General features: G+C 40.4%; 1 protein-coding gene across 3 annotated transcripts in view; it reads right to left on the bottom strand.

The window, feature by feature from the left end:
* PTCHD4 (patched domain containing 4) overlaps positions 1 to 21,875 on the bottom strand; it is a 181,484-nt gene that overhangs the window by 157,672 nt on the left and 1,937 nt on the right. The window lies entirely within an intron of this gene.

Genomic DNA, 21,875 nt, shown 5'->3' on the forward strand with positions numbered 1-21,875 from the left:
GTGGGGCTTGATCATGACCTGAGCCGAAATCCAAAGTCAGACACTTAACTGACTGAGCTACCCAGGCCTTCCTAGGGATCCTTATTTTAAATGCCTCTGGCAACTTCCCCTTTCTTCCCACTGTGTACCTCTAAACTCACTGATACGATACTGGGACTGCTGTCTCAATTGTTCTGACTTTTAAAACGTCCTATCACTTATTTAATAATATATATCTTATCATGCAGCATAGCATCTGATTTATGATGCAAGTTGTCAATTTTCAAATCAAATAAAATGCCCATAAAATGAGGTTTCCCAAGGAAGACATCCTTGAAAAATAATAGAATGGAGCTTGTTTGAATTAACTGCTCCTTTTTAGCGTACCTTAAAGCAAGCTGTGCTATTAGGAAGCTAGAGTAGTTCAGGTTATATTCCTAACTTCTGAAGAAAACATCAGGAAGGGAAAAATAGCGTGGATGCTCATAAAAGATCCTCCGGCACCACTGTCATAAGCTGAATATTGCTTGAGATGTCTCGGATTCAGTCAGAGCATAATTATTGGGTTGTTTGGCCCCTGGGTCCAAACACCCAAATGGCTTTTTCCCCTTTGTTCTTATGAGATGAGGAAAGACTTTAACAAATGAACCCAAAGTGAGATCTCATTTAATAGAATTCACCCTCTCTTCCCATCTCCCCTGTTCTAATGACTACAACGTCCTTTTCAAAAGAATGTAGCTGTTACAAATCACAGCTGGCCAATTTCCAGTTGGAAAGTTCAATTTTTGTCTATCTACGTACCCTGACAAAATCCCCCTGGATACAGAACCAAGTGATCATTTTAGAAATTTGTATTGTCTTGATAACTGCAATGGTTGCACACAGACATCTATTGCCTTTTACCTTTGTCTGTATTGACTCTCAGTGAAACTAATACAAAACTACCGACCCTGACCAATGGAAAAATTTGGAGTTTGGTAGCTTTGATTGCTTATACTGCATGCAGTCAACCACTCAAGCAGCATAGATTAAAACATAAAAGTTTCGGCAATCGCTGAGCATTATAAATTCTCATTAGAGTCTCATAATCAAGACATTTGGTTGAGTGGAGCATACAGGTGTAGTAGCCCACATATGGACCCTGTCACATATGAAGAAAAAGATCGTCTCTTTAAAATGTAAAATAGGTTTTCTGGTAAGAATGTTACCTCTTTCAGGACACAGAAATAAAAGCACTAGTTTACTAGATTACTAGTTACCTGAAAAAGTGCTGATACTACTGTGGGACACTGTTGTACAAGCTGTGCATTCTGGAGGACTTGGTGCAGTTTTGAAAGTATAATATGGGGGCGCCTGGGTGGCTCCGTCGGTTAAGTGTCCGACCTCAGCTCAGGTCATGGTCTCCCCGTTCCCAAGTTGGAGCCCCACGTTGGGTTCGGTGCTGACAGCTCAGAGCCTGGAGCCTGTTTCAGATTCTGTGTTTCCCGCACCACCCCCACCCCTGCTCCTCTCCTGCCCACGTTCTTTGTCTCTCTCAAAAATAAATAAACATTAGGGGCGCCTGGGTGGCGCAGTCGGTTGAGCATCCGACTTCAGCCAGGTCACGATCTCGCGGTCCGTGAGTTCGAGCCCCGCGTCGGGCTCTGGGCTGATGGCTCAGAGCCTGGAGCCTGTTTCCGATTCTGTGTTTCCCTCTCTCTCTGCCCCTCCCCCATTCATGCTCTGTCTCTCTCTGTCCCAAAAATAAATAAAACGTTGAAAAAAAAATTAAAAAAAAATAAACATTAAAAAAGCATTGTATACTATTAAAAAAAAAGAAGGAAAGCAACGAGAAGATCCAAGATGAGCTTAGGACGCGTACTAGGACAGTTTGGACTGAAATAGATGATGCAATCAATAGCCAAGTGTGAGAATAGAACCATTAATGAGAAAACTTTAACGTCAAGCAGTTGTTTGAATGTCATCTATTGTCTACAAACTGCAACTGAGCAGGTGACTCTCCTGTTCCACGATTACCTTTTGACTTCTGGGGGGCATATTTTCTAGGAGGGTCAAAATACCGCACTTGAAAAATGAGCTATATGCATGAGTGACACAGGCATGACTATATAAAATGTAGAAAGGCTGATTCTTCCTAACCGCATTTCATAAAATTCTCTCGGGGCAACCTATCTTTCCTGTGTTACCAAAATGGGGAAAAATCAGGTTAGCAAATAGCATTCTCTCTACAGCTTTTCTTAAAGCTGTGGAGGATGGCTGCTGTGATTTAGTAGGCCTTTTCCCTCTTTCGTGCCAGGGACTAGGTTTTGCAATATTACCTTGAGGATTTAGCATCTCAGCTTGGCTGTTTCTGACTCTCCAAAATGAGGAAGATGAATTATTTAACATCCAGGAAGCACCAGCTGTGTTCTCTCCTAAAGCTGAGCTTCCCCCACCAGAGGGATTTACAATTGAAATAGGTTTCTAATCTAAATAGGACTACAGTTTGGACAAGTGAACAAGACGAGAGAGTTTTTTTCCTAAGTGGAGAAGAGATATTAGTGAGCATTTCTTAGCGGTTTTCCCAGAGCACCTAGAAATTCTCTAGGGATTATAGAGCCTAGCATCTTGCCAAGGGGACGGAGTGCTCCTGACATGAAGGCACAACTCTGAAGCCACTAAAGAAGGGGATTTATAACATGCAATAGGAGGGATTTAGGTTAGGGACAAAGACAATTCTCTTGATGGTCGGTGTTACAGAAGGAGACGAGAGTATGAGAGAACCCTTTCCCTCAATGTTCTTAGAACCAGGGCAGTGGTTCTCAAAATTGTTCTTGAAATTTTGTACCCCAGGGGGCATTCAGCAACATCTGGACACGTTTGTTTTTGGTTGTCACAACAGGGGCGAAGAGGAAGACACAACTAAGTCTAGTGGGTGGGGACCAGAGATACTGTTAAACATTTTATAATGCACAGAGCAGCCCCTCCCAACTAAGAACTATTAGGCCCAAAATGTCAAGAGTGCCAAAGCTTAAGAAAGCTTGACCTAGAGAATTTACACATTTTTTGAGTTCTCTCAATTGATTTTAATCAGCCTACCTGGGCCAGTTCTAGGAAATAAAATAATTCTTTCCATTTGTTTAATGAGAATAAAAATGGTTTGCCACCCAGTTGGGTGTGCTCTCAAGATGGGTTCCTCTTCAGGGAAGAGGGCTCTCTTCCCAGGGACTCTCCCTGAAGTTCTCCAGCTGATTCCAATCTTTGTTTTAGGAATTAATTTAAATCCCACTTCATCCCAAAAGCCCGAGGGAAAGACAAAGGTCATCCACTATTCCTTGAACTCCTTTCTATAGCAAGTAGTGTCTGCCTACCTCATTGGGCATTTACTGCCTCATGTATTTACTGTATGTACATGACAAGACAATTGTGTTGTGACCTTATCCAACCAAGTCAACTAAACTGTAAATTTCTTACTGGCAAGGGATAGTGTTTCTGCTGCATCAGAAACACACAATCTATTACCAGCTTGCACACAGTGAGAATTCCATAATCCTTTATTTATTATATGATGATAGAATCCTTTATTCATTATATGAGCCACTGGGTGGCTCAGTTGGTTAAGCGTCCAACTTGGGCTCAGGTCATGATCTCACGTATTCAGGAGTTCGATCCATACATAGGGATTGTTGCTGTCAGCCCAGAGCCTGCTTCAGAGCCTCTGACCTCCTCTCTCTACCCCTTCCCCAATGGTTCTCTCTCTGTCTCTCAAAATACATAAATAAACATTAGGTGATAATCAATATTCAATCTCTTCGCATAGTCTGAGGCCCCTCAGAGTGGTAGTTATTAAATAAAAGTAGAAGGACTTTGATTGCCAGTTTTCCCCAGTCTAAATTGGGGCAGGAAGAGATCATTTTAAAGTTACATCAAATATATTTCTATTTTCAATGGTTCCTATTCCACAATGCCAGGATATGGACTTTGATTTCTGGTCTTCATAAAAACTAGGCATCAGAATGACTTATTAGAAAAAGAAGAATTATTTAGGGTCATTCTATGTTAATAGAAAAAGGAATAATGAAATATCATAATAAAGAGAAATAGTTTTCTAATAGAGAAGTGTCATGATATTAGTCAGGTTTATTAGGGCTTTAGAGGAGTATTCCAAGAAAAGTGGCAGAAATTCGATCAATTAAGTGAGGTGCACATAAATTGAACTTAATAAAACTGCCTAAATTGCTTTGGAAAAAAATGCTGTAGGGAATATACTTTTATTAGTTCTGGGTGAGGGTGAATTTGATGATACAGTGAAACCTTTTCCACTTTTAATCTTGAGTTTCCCATGAAAACCATCAGGAATAACTTTAGAAATATTATGTACAACCAAACTAAAGACTGAAGAACCTGTGTGGCCAATGTGTAGTCAATGGTTTAGAAGTAAGAATGTAGGTACTGTGGTAAGAATACTGGCTCCAATCCAGTCTTATTGGACTTTGACAATTACTCAGTCTATGTTAGTGCACAACACCCTATTTGGTAGAACTGCTCCCATGGATCTACATCAGATACGCCCTGGGCTATCCTTGCCTCCAAAGAATTCAGTTTTCCAGAGATGAAAGAGACTTCTTGACCCGCAGTCTTACTATCTCCAAATTAAAACAAAGAACAACAATCAAAACCAAGAAATAATTACTGAATTACTGAATTAATTACTGAATTAAATAAAGGAAAAATCAAAGTGTTGCTCTAGGACTGTCAGATACAACTCACTGGTTTTTCTATTCGTGAAGACTGAATTCACTGGGTAATTTTTTTTTCATGTATTTATTATTTTGAGAGAGAGACAGAGTGTGAGGAGAGGAGAAGCAGAGAGAGAGGGAGACACAGAGTCCGAAGCAGGCTTCAGGCTCCGAGCTGTCAGTCAGCACAGAGCCCGATGGGGGGCTCGAACTCAGAGACTGCAAGATCATGACCTGAGCCAAAGTCAGACACTCAACTGACTGAGCCACCCAGGCACCCCATCACTGGGTAATTATTTAATGCTGCACTTCACTTTACTAATACAAAGAATCCTTATGAGAAAAGAAAAAGGCCCATTTCTATTTTATGTTTCTCAACAAGGATTTTTGGCATCCTGCAATTTCTATATACACTGTAACTCTCAGAAGCATACATTGAGCATCTTTCAATCAGTCAAAATGTGAGATATCTTTTGAAGATTATGTTTACCCATTCTGTTCTGAAAAGATTTAATGTGACCTTTTCTTAGATATAAAAGTGACTAATTTGTTTCATGGGAACAAAAATGCCGATTTACCACCCAACTGGTCACTAAGTTGGCGACATTTGTTAAACCAGATATTACTCAAAACGAAAGTAGGAATTAACCCTTTATTCTTTGTAATCAGTAAAAATGCTCAGCATTTTAGCTGTGGTTGCTTCACAATTTCAACATTTTAGTGGCCATTGCTTTACGATTTATGAAAGATGCCTTGTACTTGTGTCCATGCTTCATTTTTGCTGGTTAAATAATCTCATGATTATCTTAACCATTACTATACATCAGGGAGGAAAGACCTCAGGGTGGGATGATTTTTGGGGTCATGGAAAGTTCCACTATCCAACAATCTTCTGGCCAGGTCTTGTGGATGATTAATAACCCTCATGCTTTTTCATCTTGATATTTCTTGGTCCATACCCATAAAATTTTCCTGCTTGGTATTCATTTTTTAAGTCTATAACATTATTGGGATTTTATGCTGACTTCATAACCTTCAGAGTAACTGATCGTAGCAAAATATTTCCTTGCTTATAGAGAGCAGCTTTCCATTGACCTCGATTTTAATGAATACATTTTGAAAAGAAAACATTTATTACCAAGTGAAATAAGCATCTCTGAAAGACTTCTCCCACCAGCAAAGAGTAATTTTTTTTTTTAATAGAACCCCTGAGGAGGCTGAATCTGATATAACACCAATACTGGCTTATTCAAAGCTCTGAATCATTTTGGACTCACCTTTAAGATTCAAGTTACCACACTTTACTGATTGCTTCCCATTTAGTTGTTTTCCTTCTTCACTAGACTAGGTTTCTGGGAAAGAGGATCTGTACTTATCTCTGTAACTCCCCAGGCTAGCGCCGTGTCTGAATCAATGTAAGCATGGAATATATCTCTATTGAGAAAGGCTATTCATTGGGATAAGGCAGATACACAGAGTAGGGAGTTTGGAGCATGGAAGATGCTTGCATATCTTTATAAAGAATGCAACACATGCGTTTAAGACCCGGGACACATGTCAAGTTTAAGACCCGGGACACACGTCAATTTCCCAAACTTAAAAGCCTGCTGAAAGCAAAAGGCTGTGAGGTAAAGAATGAGGTTTACAATAAGAGATTATGGAGCCAGAGAGGAAAAGACCAACAGAATACAATGACCATTTCCAAGGTCGCAGGTAGAAGATGGTTCCAAAACATACATTATAATGACCAGGGTTCTCCTTCTTCACTGAAGAAAGAACAAATAGAAACACCTATTCTAAATGGATGTGAGGAATAATTTTCTTCAAGAGAGACATTAAATAGCAAATAGGTTACTGAAAGAATGTATAAACAAGGCTTTCTGATACTTGTAGATTAGATAACCTGCCAAAATTTCTCTTAATGAAGGCTTATGAACATTTATGCACAAAACAACGATACTTATGTTAGACCCCTTTAAGGCGCACATGGCACAACTACTGAATAGTATTTAGAACAGTAAATAAAAGAGGAACGAAATCCCTATCTTGTACACCCCTGCAAAACATAAGAAGAGAGTGGGATACCAAATGGGATAACTTCCTTTTTGTGATACATAATTTCGAGTTTTCAGTGGCCAGGGGCACACATCCTATCATTCATGTGGACTAGGAAGACATCCTTTTACCTCATTCTATCAGGTGATTTATAATTGCCATTTAAACACAATAAGCGAGGGAGTATATGATTTGTGAATCCGCTAGGATGCTAATGGAAAAGCTCTCTACTGACCCAAGAAGGGCACTTAAATTGTTACGGCTCCTATGTAGTTGGAACTACTTTAAATATTCATTGCACTTTAATGAACGTACTTTTCCTTTAATTAGACATGGTGTTAATACTGTTTTAATCTGAATTGATTTGCCACACTGATCTGGGGGAGCCAGGATCTGTTTATGAATGAATTAGAAGTCTCAAGCTTACTAAAACTAGTAGTTAACCTTCCCAGAACTCTTATGTCTCAAAGGGAAGCATAATATTATTTCCACAGGTGAAAAGGTACAAGACATGGGGTGTATTTAGCTGAAGATTAAGTAAAGTTTGGCAAGCTAAGACTGGGAATATTTTGAAATTCCTTAATATGTTTTTAATTCTCAATATGTGACAATTAAAAAGATCACGAAGTCACTTGATCTTTCATTCATTCAACACGTATCCTTTACTTCTGTCTCTGCACTTATCAAAAGGACGGACTAACGATGGATAGCATTAATGAATTGGTTGCACAGTAGCAAAGCGTGACCACCTCAGGATATGAAGGTATTTAGGTTATCTTGGTGAAAATTAAGGAGTTAATAACAACTTAATAAAAGTGAAGGTCTATTTCAAGTCCTGGTATTATACTTCTTTGAGCTGTCAAGATTTATTACCTTTGGCTGTATCACCATAACAATATTTTTCACGTGCCTCCAGGTTTTCTTTATTAATCTCCTTACAGAAATGTACTAAGTAAGCGTGCCTTTTGAAGTGTCCAGGGATATATTTTCCCAATGACGAGTAATCCAAGACATCTTTGGAATGTAACAAATTGATTAAGACATCATACTTCTGGCCAGTCAATACCAGGTTAAGGAATTATAGGAGAGGATGAAGTTGTTTATTTAGCTAAAGAGCTCCCATGGAGGTAATTTACCTGGTGGGGAAATGGTGTGATTGTTGCTGTCAAGGTAAATGTTCTCTCCTTTGGGACCTCAGAGGCTGAGGCTCAGGGGAAATAGCATTTGCCCCTTATCCTCTCATCCGTTGCAAAATTGCTGGATAGGATGGTGGGATCTTCTGGTCTAAGGTCCCTCAGTGTTTCTCAATTTGGTTATCCCTGCATTCATTCATACAAACCTTCGAAAATACCAATGCTTGGGCCCTTTCCCCAGAGATTCAAATTCAGTGGTCTGGGGAGGGGCCCATGGCACCATAAAATTGGAAAGTTCCTGAATTGTTTCTTTGGAGAATCACTGAGCTATAGCAAGTGAAAAGATGTAACAATTACTTCATAATAGGATAAGCCACAAGGTACTCTTAGAAGCTTAATCTTGGATGTGGTCCTTAACAAAGTAATTCACAGCATTTTGGAGTTGGTCTACAAATAAATCAGGTCCTTCTAATTTTCATCCAGGGTTTTTCTTGGGACACCTCCTCCCCTGGAACTTGTTGACCTATATTTGTATCTTGTTTTTGTAAGTGCATATACTTACAAAAGAGACATCTTAAATCATGGAAGAAAATGCTCTTTTCCTATAGCTTCTATTGACAAGCCAGAATATTTTGCTTTCTTCCTTAAGCCTATTAAAGATAGTAAAAATCAGTTCCAAAAACTCTGCCCCAGAAGTACTCTAAAGATAACAATAAATGAACAATTAAGTAAATTATGTCGCAGTCACTTGCCAGACTTTTGAACAACCGATAAAATTATAATTATGAAAATGCTTGTGAAAAAATGAAAATAAATAGAATCAAAAAAGACATATACCATATATGACAACTGTGTATTTTATAAAGACTAGAAATAAATTGTGTATAGAATTGGTGAGTGGGATTGTGAGAGATTTTTCACTTGGTTTCCTAATCTTCCCTTGGTGTTGTTATAATGTTGATTTATATTAAAAAATACCTATAATTTATTAAGAAACTACCAGGTGCCAGAAATTTTGAAACTCTACAGAAAGGATATTAATAATACAATTTTTAACAGAAAAATTGAAGGACAAAGACATGAAGTAGCATGTCTGAGTCATAGAGCTAGTAAATGACAAGATCGGATTCAAAGGTTTGTCAGTTTCTTTTTTTATTACCCTCTTCATCATTATTTAAAAATTTTAAAAGAGGGACTCAATAGGACCCCTACCTCCCACCTCAATAAAAACATTTGTTACTTTAGGTTAAATGGACTGGGTTGTCCATGCTTATATGTTTAACATCATCAGTAAGTTTTCTGGATACTAAGTTGAGGGAAAGATGAAAAGTGAGAATCTCTTATCAGTTTAGTTATCAATTAATGAAATATTCTTCTATCATGAAAAAGTCAAGGAGGATAACATCAAATTAATAAACAACTTTTTGAGGGGTATCTGGGTGGATCAGTCAGTTGAGTGTCAGACTTTGCTCAGGTCATGATCTCACAGTTCATGGGTTCAAGCCCCGTGTTGAGTCTGGAGTCTGTTTTGGATTCTGTGTTTCCCTCTCTCTCTGCGCCTTCCCTCCTCACATTGTCTCTCTCTCCCTCTCAAAAAATAAATAAACATTAAGAATTTTTTTTTTGATTAAAAAAAGCTTTTTGAGAGAAGTTAACTAGAAATATAAACTTGGATATTGTTTAGTAAGTTAAGATGTGATTAGTAACATACTGATAAGATGTGATTAGTTAATAAAAAAAAAAAGTCTAAAGTTTCTCAGCCTAGAAAGGATCCAGTTCCTTAAAAATAATCCCCAAGGTAAAAAATGGCTGGAAAGAATGAGATGATAATAAACGTTAAGTTGTTAATACCAGTTTTATGTGCCATTCCCTTAGAGAGATATGCTCTATCTATGAAAAGGGGTCATTAAACTAGTTCAGACCCTGGGCTTCTCAGGGCCCTGGGAGCTCCAGCAGGGTGCGTGTCTGTCTCTGGGGACACTTACTGGTGCCCCACCATCCCTGTCCTCATGCTCCATTACTCAGGCTCTGCCTCCTCCCCCCAGGAATTTGCCCTAAAGAGATTATCCCACAAACTGCACTGTGCAGGAAGATCTGGTTCCTGGGAAGAGAGAAATGAAAAGCTAGAATTTTCTCACATTTCTTTTAAGCTAGAAGTGTGAATCAGATATGATCCCTGCCCTTAAAAGTCTTATAATCTTGAAGGAGAATAAGACAGATTCTAAATAGCACATACACTCCTTTGTGCTGTTATACGCATGTTTTAAATTTTTTTTTTCAACGTTTATTTATTTTTGGGACAGAGAGAGACAGAGCATGAAGAGGGAAGGGGCAGAGAGAGAGGGAGACACAGAATCAGAAACAGGCTCCAGGCTCCGAGCCATCAGCCCAGAGCCTGACGCGGGGCTCGAACTCACGGACCGCGAGATCCTGACCTGGCTGAAGTCAGACGCTTAACCGGCTATGCCACCCAGGCGCCCCCTGTTATACGCATGTTTAATAACATGCTTCATCTCGGTTTCTAATGCAACATTTCATACATGGAAGGGTAACCTATCCTGTCTAGGAGTTGATATTTTGGTTTGCTAATATTCCCATGCAACAGATTTTCACTAATTTACATCCATCATCTATTTTCTTTCATTAAAATTTTTTCTTGTGCATAAGTATTTTTTATCTTAAAATATAAAACAAAAGACTGCTGAATGGAATCTTTAGCTTGCAGACTCTTTGGATAAGTTTCTTTTCCTCATTCAATTTTCATTTCACTAGCAAATAAACACTTGGAACTATTAAAACAGTACTTGGGTTTCCTATGGACGGAATATACAAATAAGGTTGTAGTACAAGAGCTTAAATTTCACTTGCTTGTATCTTCACTTTAAGATGGGAACTCTGGGGGCGCCTGGGTGGCTCAGTCGGTTGGGCGTCCGACTTCGGCTCAAGTCATGATCTCATGGTCCGTGAGTTTGAGCCCCGCGTTGGGCTCTGTGCTGACAGCTCAGAGCCTGGAGACTGTTTCGGATTCTGTGTCGCCCTCTCTCTGACCCTCCCTCATTCACGCTCTGTCTGTCTCAAAAATAAATAAACGTTAAAAAAAAAAATTTAAGATGGGAACTCTGGCCCCTGAAAACTTTTACCCTTACATTTCTGGGAGTCTTTCTGCTCTCTTTATTATTTCCCAAAACACTTTCCATGGTCTTCCTCTCCAGTCCCCTGGTTGATTGCCATTAACGTGAGCTAGCACTGGCACTGGTCCTGACTCTCTGAAGTTGGTGCTGTGGTCTTCAGATGTGATTCTGTGAATTCTCTTACTGCTAGGTTGCCACATAAAATACATGGCACCCAGTTAAATCTGAATTTCAGATAAGTAAAGAATGCAACATATAGGATGCATTTCTACTAAAAAAATTATCCTTTGTTTATCCAAAATTCAAACTTAACTTGGTGCCTCGTATTTTTACTTGCTAAATCTGACAGCCCTACCTTGTGCCCAAGCCATACCATGCTTCCTGCAGTCTCTCGTGAGCTAAAGTCACATGTGTGCTATATACAGGTGGGGAAAATGGCTCTCTTTTCCTCTTCTGATGGCCTTTTGTCTCTTTATTATTTTTAAGTTCATTTATGAGACTGATTTACTTTGAGAGAGAGAGAAAGCATGAGTGAGGGAGGGCAGAGAGAGAGAGGGAAAGAGAGAATCCCAGGCAGGCTCTGCTCCATCAGTGCAGAGCTCCACATGGGACTCAAACCCATGAACCATGAGATCATGACCTGATCTGAAGTTGGACGCTTAACCAACCGAGCCACCCGGGTGTCCCAGCCTTTTGTCTCTTTAGCCCAACATTGCTTGTGCCATCTTAAGACCACTCACAGGAACAGCTTTCAGTGTCTTCCTGTGGCCATCTATCTTTGGGGTTTAGACAGCCTTCGAATGTCAGACTCACTGTGGCACCTTTTTTTTCCCTGTTCTCTTAGACATTCCCCCAATGGCTTGTCCCACAGACCTCCTTATTGGCTAGCTCCTCCCAGACAAGTCAATTTACGTAATGAAGGCTACCAGCTCTCTTGGTTCATGAGGCACATACAGTTTTATTTCATCAAAGACTTTCAACAAATAATAAAACTTAGACTGTGATTAAGGAAACTGCCTTCAAAGTACTTCTAACGTGCGTGGAAGTGTTTCCTACCTTTGGAAGCACTTAGGGAAGCTCTGTGGAAAAAGTGGCTTTGGGGCTCCAGCATTTAAGAAATGTGTCCGAATTTGACAGCGTGAAAGAAATTCCAAGCAAATGTAACAGTATGAGTGGAGGTAAGAAAACAGGAAAGTACAGGGGTGGCTTACTTTGGTTTGGTGACAGCGTAGGATATACAGCAACTGGAAACTATAAGGGAAGTTGGTGCCCTGGACAAGGAAAGTTCTCCATGGCCGTGGTCAGGAGTTTGTAATTTCTTCTCCAGGCAATGGGAAGCACTTGCAAGATTTGGTTAGAAGAAAAATATAATCAAGAGATGCTTATAGTCCTGTTACACAGGCTACATTCCAAGTGTGAGAAATTATAGAAGAGAGATTAGTTTATCACATAAATAAAGTAGGTAAGGAGTAATGGAGTCCCAAGGGAGGGACAGGAGAAAGAAAAGGAAAAACAGAAATTTGAAAGAGACCTTGGTCTGAAAACTTGGTAATCATTTTAATCAGCAGAGTTTTGTTTTGTTTTTGTGGGTTTTTTGTTGTGTTTTTTTTTTTTTTTAATTCCCAATGCCCATGCCACTTCGAGACTAATTAAATCAAAACCTCTGGAGATGAGACCACACATCAGTATTGTCAAATCTTCCCTCGTGATTCCAACACTCAGCCAAGACCGATCACCACTATTGCAGAGCAGGAGTTCTCTCACTTCCGTAGGAATCAGAGTCACCAAAGGGCTGTTGGGCACCATTGCCAGAGTTACGGCAGATCTGGAATGAGGTCTGAGAATTCGCATCTTGAACAAGTTCCTAGGTGGTGTGGGTGCCGTTGGTCCAAGGACCATGCTAGCAGGACTTCTGCAGTGGAATGATCAGGACCTAACAGTTAATTAGCTATTACTATGTATATGTCTTGGCTGGTTGGGGGGAGGGGGAGAAAGAGTTAATTACAGGTGACTGAGATTTGGAGACTGAGTAAATGGCAGCATAAAGGTGCTATTCAACAGTCATAGACAGTGGAAGAAAATAGATGTTGGGCTTGAATGAGAGAGAATATGGAGAGAAAAGACAATGAAAAAGAGTGTTTTATGGGGGGCCATTATGAAAATGGGAACAGTAAGAAGAGGGAGCCAGTAAGAAGTAGAGAACCATCTGAGACACAGAAGGAGAACGAGAATGTCACAAACACCTAGCAGGGAGAAAGTGGTCAAGGCTAGCTCTGCTAAGAATATCACAAAAATGTAACCTCTGAGATACTTCCAAACCCAGTGAATGCAGAGAACCAAGGTCCCACATTTTCCTTATCTGCTCTTTACTATCCTTAGCAAAGAGAGGTCAGAATGATAACCCTGGAGGCAGCTTAAGGTCTTTAGTGCAAAAAACAGAGGGATCTGCACTTACTAAGGAAATAAGGATGACGACCATATGACAGAAAGATTTTCAGCTTTGAGGGTTGAAACAAAAAGGGCTTTTCACCTAATCTGGCTAAGGGCAGAGTATCAGTGCTCATGGAGTTAAGCCCCGAGCAGCTGTTAAGAATTTACAATGAACCTGGTGCTGTTCTAATGCCGTATACGGCTCCTGCTCACAGTGGGGTTCATGGATCAGTAGCATCGGCATCACTTGCTAGAAATGCAGACTTTCATCCACACCAGACCTCCTGGAACTGAATCTGTATTTTTGAAAATATCCCCAGGTAACATTTAGAGCTTGAGGTAACAATTAGAGCTTGAGAAGCACTGCTTTTAGGTATCATGAACTCATTTAGTCTACTCAGTGCTATGAGGTAGGGACTATGAGGAGGGAGCTGAGTTCTGAAGAGGTTACAACATTTGTACAAAGTCATACAACTAACGGGGCAGAGCAAAGATCTACACCCAGATAATCTAGATCCATAGACCTGGATCTGACTTGTGTTACATCAATGCTCAAGAAACTCTTACAATGTCCCTTCCCATCGTCGCCGTACCTTCCCCCACGGTGGCTCTTATCCAATGCTTCTAAGGTGCCTGTCGTCCCCTTTGTTCTCTTGTGTCTACCATCCAAGCCATGCACGTTAACCTCCTCACCCCTTAGATCTCAGCTCATAGTCACCTCCTCAGAAGGCAGCAGTATCCAACACCTCAAGACTTGGTATTCCACCCTCACAGTGCCATTTTTCTTCCATGATAATCTGTAGATGTGAATTCGTGTGATTTTTGCCTTTTTTGCCAGGCTTAAGCACCTGGAGGGCAAATGCACATCTGTTTTGTGCCTCACGGAATTGCCAGGGACCAAGATGGAGCCTGGCACAGAGTCGACACAATCATTACCTAGATGAGTGTGCACAGGAATGACTTTCAAATCAAATGTGCACCTTCCCCACATTAGCGTGAACTATTGTGCCAATCAGAACTGAATACTCTTGGGGGCGCCTGAGTGGCTCAGTTGGTTAAGTGTCCAGTTCTTTGTTTTGGCTCACGTCATGATCTCACAGTTTGTGAGTTGGAGCCCTGCATCTGGCTCCACTCTGACAGTGTGGAGCCTGCTTGGGATTCTCTCTCTCTCTCTCTCTCTCTCTCTCTCTCTCTCTCTCTGCCTCTCCCCTGCTCCCTGCTCGTGCTGTCTCTCTCAAAATGAATAAATAAACTTAAAAAAAAAAAAGAATACACTCTCCCTCCAGGTAATTAAGAAACCTGGTGAGGTGAAAGAACAGACTTGAACATTCAAAAGAAGTGTAAACTTTGAGGCTGAACCTGATGCATCCAGGCAAGCCTCCACCTGCCACAAACATTCAGGACCTCCTGAGGCTATGAGAACCCTGTGTATGTACAACCACTTTCCAGAATCCAGAGCCAGTAAGTACTCTGCCTTCAGCCTTTGAGGCAGCAGAGGAAAGTCAGAGTGGCCCACGTGAGCCCTCCCCGTATTGGCAGGGTAGCTCTGGAGGGAAAACATTGGCTGTTCTAACACAAATCCTATAACTAAACAGAGTCCATTCATTCTGAGTGCTGCTCATCAGGTACCTTTCAGAGGTCCCGAATTTCTCTGAATGACAGAGAATAAGCCTTGATTTCAGTGAATGGCTCTGCCATAATAATCGTGAGAAAAGCACGGATTGCAACGTCACTTTAAAAATACGCCCCACTGTAATTTCGTGTCTCATTTTCCCAAATACTCTTGCTCCTATGGATAGTTCCTATACCTTGTGTTCTCATATTATATTAACATAATTAGGCTAACTAGGCCTTAATGTTGCCACTCTCGTGAAAAAAAAACTGCAAAGGGCCTTGAGAAAAATGCTGCTGATGTTTTTTTCTTAAAGAGATGGTTAGATTTAATTTCAACATTTTTGGAAAATATTGAACGACAGTAATCAGCTTTAAGCTTAACCAGGTGACAGTTCCCAACGACAGCTGATACGGACGAGGGTTTCTCCATGCGGAAGAGCTGCTTGCTAATTCTCCAGGCATTTCCTCAACATCTCTATCACGTGCCTGAATGATATGGCTATAGGCTCAACTACTCAATTTTCTTAGGGTGTTCTTGGTCTGAATTGACACATTATTTCAAGCTCAGTCATGAATGAGGAATGCAGAGGTCCACCTTGTGTCGTAGACCGTAGCTTTTAGACCGGAGCTTTTCAAATGCTCAAATGCATGAATCACCTAGGGGCTTTGTTAAAATGCAGACTCCTGTCAGGTGAGATGTGGGAATTTGCATTTCTAATAATGTCCCAGGTGATACTGATGCTGCCTGTCCATATGTAACACTTTAGGGAACAAGGTCTTAGAAAACAAAATGAAATTGATTTTGTTATTTACAATGCAACTTGGCACCCTTTTTAACCAGAAGCATTGCCTAAACGTTTCTGCGTGCCAGGGCTGGGATAAATGTAACCCTATCGACCAGCACAGGGGCAGAAACAATCCAGAGAAATGAGTTACTCCCAGGATTCCACCCTGGGGAGGGGCCCCAAGGTGATCTGTTTGACTCAGGGAAGAAACAGACTTGCTGTTCAATCTAGAGCCGTCTTACACAAATCTAGAGTCTAGGAATTTCCAGACTCCTTTTTTAAAAATATTTATACCAAGCACATACAGAAGTGCTTGGAAGTATCTAGAATAGGCTTGAACATATGCTGATCACTCTAAAATTGAATTAAAAGCAATGTGGTCCAATAATGATGTAACAGCTATTGGGTTAAAATGGAAAATACTCTCCAAACACAATGTATTTTGAAATGCAAAATATAATAGCTTGTTTCAGTTAAATAATGTCTATAATAGGAAAGGCTGAGAAAATAACTGTTAGAGCTTATCATTGCTTAAAGTGGCAGGAGAGGCAAAGGAGTGGTTTCTTTTGGAGGGGGGAGTGGCCTTAGTTCTTCCTGCACTCCCACCATGTTGTGTCTCTTTGACTTCTTTTCTCCACTCTTACCCCAAGCTCTTGGTGGTCCTGCACCACTGACGGAAACACCAGCAGATCAACTGAGAGTAAGAAAAGAATGGAGAGAACCATTTCTGTTCCTTTTTTTTTTAAAACCATCCCTTAATCCTTGAATTTCAAACATGAAGAGAGTATAAATAAAATTATGAAAATTATTTACTTTAGTTAAAAATAGGTCTTTGTTGAAGCCAAGGAGAAGGAGATAGCTCCCCCATCAAGCAAGCCTTTTGCCCATTTGGATGCTCAGTGTTGGAGGAGGTCATTAAGAGGACATGACCTCTGATTGACCCATAAGCTTGACCTGGGTAATCAGAGGCTCCTGACCTCTTCCCCTGGCCTTGCAATATACATACGGTCCATTATTCTCACAGTGAGAGATGTTTTCAAGGATGCAGCCCTGAGAAAGCAATGTGTTGGTGAGACCATCTGGACCGTGTATGTAACTGAACACAGGCTTGTATACAGACTTTTAAGATTCTCACAGGCAGGTATAGAGATCTACTCATCTTGTGGCTGCCCAGGAAAAGCCTCATACAGAAGTTCTCTTGCTCATTAAACCTTGACATCTACCAATCTAGGGTGGCCTGCTTCTTTCTTTGGTCTCTCTTTGCCTTCTTTGTATGGAGGAACAGTTTTATTTTTTAATGTTTATTTGTCTTTGAGAGAGAGAGAGAGAGAGAGAGAGAGAAAGAGAGACAGAGCATGAGTGGGAAAGGGACAGAGAGAGGGAGACACAGAATTTGAAGCAGGCTCCAGGCTCTGAGCTCGGCACAGAGCCCAACATGGGGCTCAAACCCATGAACCATGAGATCATGACCTGAGCCAAAGTCTGATGCTTAACTGACTGAGCCACCCAGGCACCCCATATTTTATTTTATTTTTTTAAGTTTATTTATTGTTGAGAGAGAGAGAGTGAGACTGCAAACAGGGAAGGAGCAGAGAGAGACAGACAATCCCAAGCAGGCTCTGTACTGACAGTGCCCATATGGGGCTCGAACTCCCCAACCGTAACATCACGACCTGAGCTGAGATCAACTGTCTGACGCTCAACCTTGACTAAGGCACCCAGGTACCCCGTGTACAAGGAACAGTTTTTAAACCAGTCAGAAAAATTTAATAAACCAACTTATCCTGACTCAGTGGTTAGGAAATATATATACAATAACTTCATTAGGAAACTGTGATTACCATTATTGAACAGCATAGTTCAGATCTAACCAAACACATCTACTTTATTCCATAGGAAAAATATTCTAGAATATACTCCCAAATCCACCGTAATCATAGTCATCTACTACCTAGTGGAACATTACATCAGAATGCTAGAACTTGAAGTCCAGATTGGTGATGGGATTTGTCCATTAACACACAACTGATCTTTAAAGAACTGGGGTTAGAACTTAGAGCTCCTGAACATTTCCCAATTTACTCCCCATTGTCTTATCCCAACCTATATCATCAATTATTTTTCCTGATGCCAGTTTAAGACAAAAACACCCAAGCTTGTCTGGGACAAAATACCCTGTCTGAAAACTGTAGACCACACTGTAGGTTTCCCACTTGCAGTTGATCATGGAGCCTCGCCATGGTTTGTTTTGAGTTGATGTGAAATGATATTAAAGATGAAATCATTGGCCAGTGAGGCATTTGCTAAACAATTTGTAGCAGGTTCCTTGGTCAGCATACAGTAGGGGTTTGCCCAGACTGGAAGTTTCACCCCCTTATGGATGAATAAGAGAAGTGAAGCTTCCTTTCCCCATCTTATGAACTAGTGGATCTGAGTGAGCCAGCAGACAACTGTGAAAGATCAGTAGTGGTCTTTTAATGCAGATCTGAGATGACTTGGGAGTTATGGCATGAGATTTTTCTTAGTACAAAGGCCTGTTGTTACAAAGAATGGCACAGAGCGTGATGGGACCTAATGTAGTATTGTGATTAAGAATTCAGTACAGACACCTGGATTCAAATCCCAGCTCCAACGTGTACTATCTCAGGGACCTTGTACAAGTCATTTAACCTGGTCGTTAGCTTCCTTACCTATAAAATGAGAATAAAAATACTCCCCTGACTCACAAACTTATAACAATAATATGCTATGTATAAAGCACAATAAATCTGAACATTCAGTAAGGTAGCAATGTTTTCCCCCATCAAGAGACAGAATCAGGAAGGTAAGCTTAAATCAAAATATCCTGAGAGAAGATCCTGACATGGATGTCTTACAAGATTTTAGAATAAATTAGGGAAAGAGGTCTGGAAAAACCAAACTTTCTTGGAAATCTCTAAAATAATGTTGGTCCTCACTTTGCATGTTGGCTTAGGCTGCCCTTCCATTGAGTCTGGAATGAAATAATCAATGCCAATATCTTCCAAACCTGGAAATGTCCCCACAGAAGTGCTGTCCTTTATTAAGAAACAGGAAGATCTTTCTTTGCTCCTGTTCTTAAATATGGTATATTGAAGCACACACACTTCAGTTCAACATCTATTCATAGGTGTGGGATTAATGAAATTTAGTGGGAAGGACAGGCTGCAGGGGAATCAAATCTGCTTCATTTCTTTCTCACCATTTTCTATGGACCCCATTTGCCTGCTTCTTCTTTTTACTTGTGCATTTTACTGTGGCCAGAGTAAAGATCTTGGAGTCCAGAGTGGTCCTTGCTTAAGGATTTTGAGCACCTGATTCATTTTATTCAAGAGACTGGGTTCAGCAATATGTTATGTATTTAACTTAGAAATTCAGTCTAGCCACATTGTATTAACTTATACAATATGTAGTTTACTAGGTGGGAAAAAAAAGGTCTCTAAACTATTGGGGCGAAAAACACTTTATAGAAATCTGGAGAATGTAGAGACTACCTTTAAAAATAAAATTATGCCACAGAGGTATGAAAAGCGATGATAATTTTGTGATATTACAGTACAAATGTACAAATTAATCAACAGACTAATCAATGATGTGAATACTATCTATAAAGAACTGAATTAGGTTGGGGGGAACGTAAATAGCATAGAAGGAATATAAGACATGACTTTGTGCCTCATCTGGAGTATGATAATGGATATAATAATATAAAGATTTTAATTAGAGACACCCTTATAGAGTTCCTATCACGCAGGTGTAGGAATTGCAGATTTGGGCACCTTTTCCACACAGTTTTTGAAAACGTGTATGTTTCATTTCTTCTATAGTATTCTAAGCTGACTCCTGCTTTTTTCAAACCAGCTTTATCTGAGACTCTGTTACCAGCCAACTTTCCATGTCTCTGCTTCTCTGGATCACTTTGGCAAGATAATCGTGTTTATCAGAAGTTCTAAACCATTCTGTGGTCAGGACTACTTGGGTGTCTTCGTGATATTTGGAAGATGTCCTTCCAATGGTCAGAACTGTTTCTGGTCGCTTCTTTCTGTCAATCGGTGTTTCTACATCTTCAGACTATCTCTGAGAACTGACCTGCTGCTTCTTCCGTGTCAAGAGATTGCCAATCCCTGCTCACACTGTCCAGCCAGTGCTATTTATTTTGCATTTTCCCACAACTCCTGCTTCCCTGCCTATCAATGGCATCTTCCACCATGAAAATTTTCCATATTGAGTTGGGAAGAGAGGTGACCCAAGTATGACAGAGGAAAGCAAAATGAATTAGAGGGCCATAAAAGGTTAAGTACAAAATTTCCCCTCAAATCGCATACACCAGAAGTTCTCAAACTTTACCACGCATCAACATCCCAGGGACACTTCTTGAGAACCACTGCCACATGTGAATCAAAATCATCTCCAAATAACATGTAATCAAAACAAGAGGCCATCTCATTTTGCTCTGTGACAAGGAGCTCTTAACCTAGACATCCTTGGAGACCCTTTGATAGGATTCAAGCTCTCCACGGTACTCCACAAATTATATTTTATATTACATTAGCATGTGTGAGATTGCATCCGGATGCTTGAGAGGACCCACTGCTCTCAAAAGACACTCAAAGGATGCATTTTCCCAAACATTATCTTCTATAACTCCCACTGATGCCATGCAGTGAGAGTCAAGCCAGCACATGTGTGGAAGCGTTGACATTAGAACGGAGCAAAATAGGGCTTTACAGTTTATAGAGCCAAGGTGTAATTTTCCTGTTCTTTTTATGGTTAACGGAATAATTCTATTAATACTATTACACTGGCCTTTGTAATCAATTATTCCATTCTTTCATGATTATACACTGACTCCTACCAAGATGTAGATCCACCAGTCAATCAGCCAAAAAGTTTAGATGGAGCGCCAATGATAGGCCTAGTATGGTGTTGGCTCAGTGAGGAACCCAAAGATTGCAGAATCCCTGCTCACAGGCAACTCTCGGTGAGGATACTGACATACACTACTTGTAAGCCCTGTGAGAATAAGAACCTTGTTTTTCTGACCCCAAATTCTGTCTCATGTGCCTGCAAGAGCCCCTAGCAAATCACAGGAGCACAGCTAAATATTAAATGAGGGAATTAAAGACCTCAGGGGTTTATACTGTAAATGTCATAATGATTTTGACGGATAAACAAAATATTCACAGTGGCTGATTGGCCAACGCTCTTACACCTGGAGCGTACTGCTGAATAAAGGAAATAAGGGACCCAATTAATAATGCACGTTAATAATCTGCAAACTTGCCTCCACAGGGAAAACAAATTGAAACTTAAATATGACACAGTTTCAAATGGCTTTTTACACCAGATGTCCGGCATAAGTAAGAACTCAGTTAAAAGATTAGGCTAGAAGATCACCTCTCCCTCCACTGCATCCTTTCCTGTAGCAAGTGATAATATTGATGGCAAAGGATTCGGGTAACAAAAAGCATGCTGCCCAACCACATATATTCATCATGCTTCCTTCGATAAGTGTGAAGCAGGCAAGCCCTTCCTTACCTAGATTTCAAGCTGATGAATCATCTGTCTAGTTTCAGTAAATCCCAAGGGACTGCTCAGCTTTGTAAAGCTGAAACCCTGTCAGCCTCTGGATGCATTTAAACAAGGACAACGTGTTAAAAGGAGGCAGGTTATGAGGTTTCCTGAGGAATCCCTAGTTTCTAAGCGCACAGAACTCTCCTTCAATGCACAATAAAGAGCCTTTGTATCTAAAATAACCCCAGAAAGTTATTTTTAAATCGTGTATAGATGCTGACTATCTCAAATACATAAAGAGAAATATTAATGATATTCGGCCATCCATTTACCCAAACGAGGTCCCTCCTATTCCATTATCTCCATGGAAGCACACACATAGCCTTATACACGTTAGAAGAAAGAAAATTCCTCCTTCTTGGGAAACACCTGTCCTGGGAGTTCTCCGTTGTGCAGGTTCTGAGCACACACAGGGTCGAGCATACAAATGGTGCAGTG

This window comes from Felis catus, chromosome B2 (assembly GCF_018350175.1).
Source record: "Felis catus isolate Fca126 chromosome B2, F.catus_Fca126_mat1.0, whole genome shotgun sequence".
Classification (NCBI taxonomy): Eukaryota; Metazoa; Chordata; class Mammalia; order Carnivora; family Felidae; genus Felis; species Felis catus.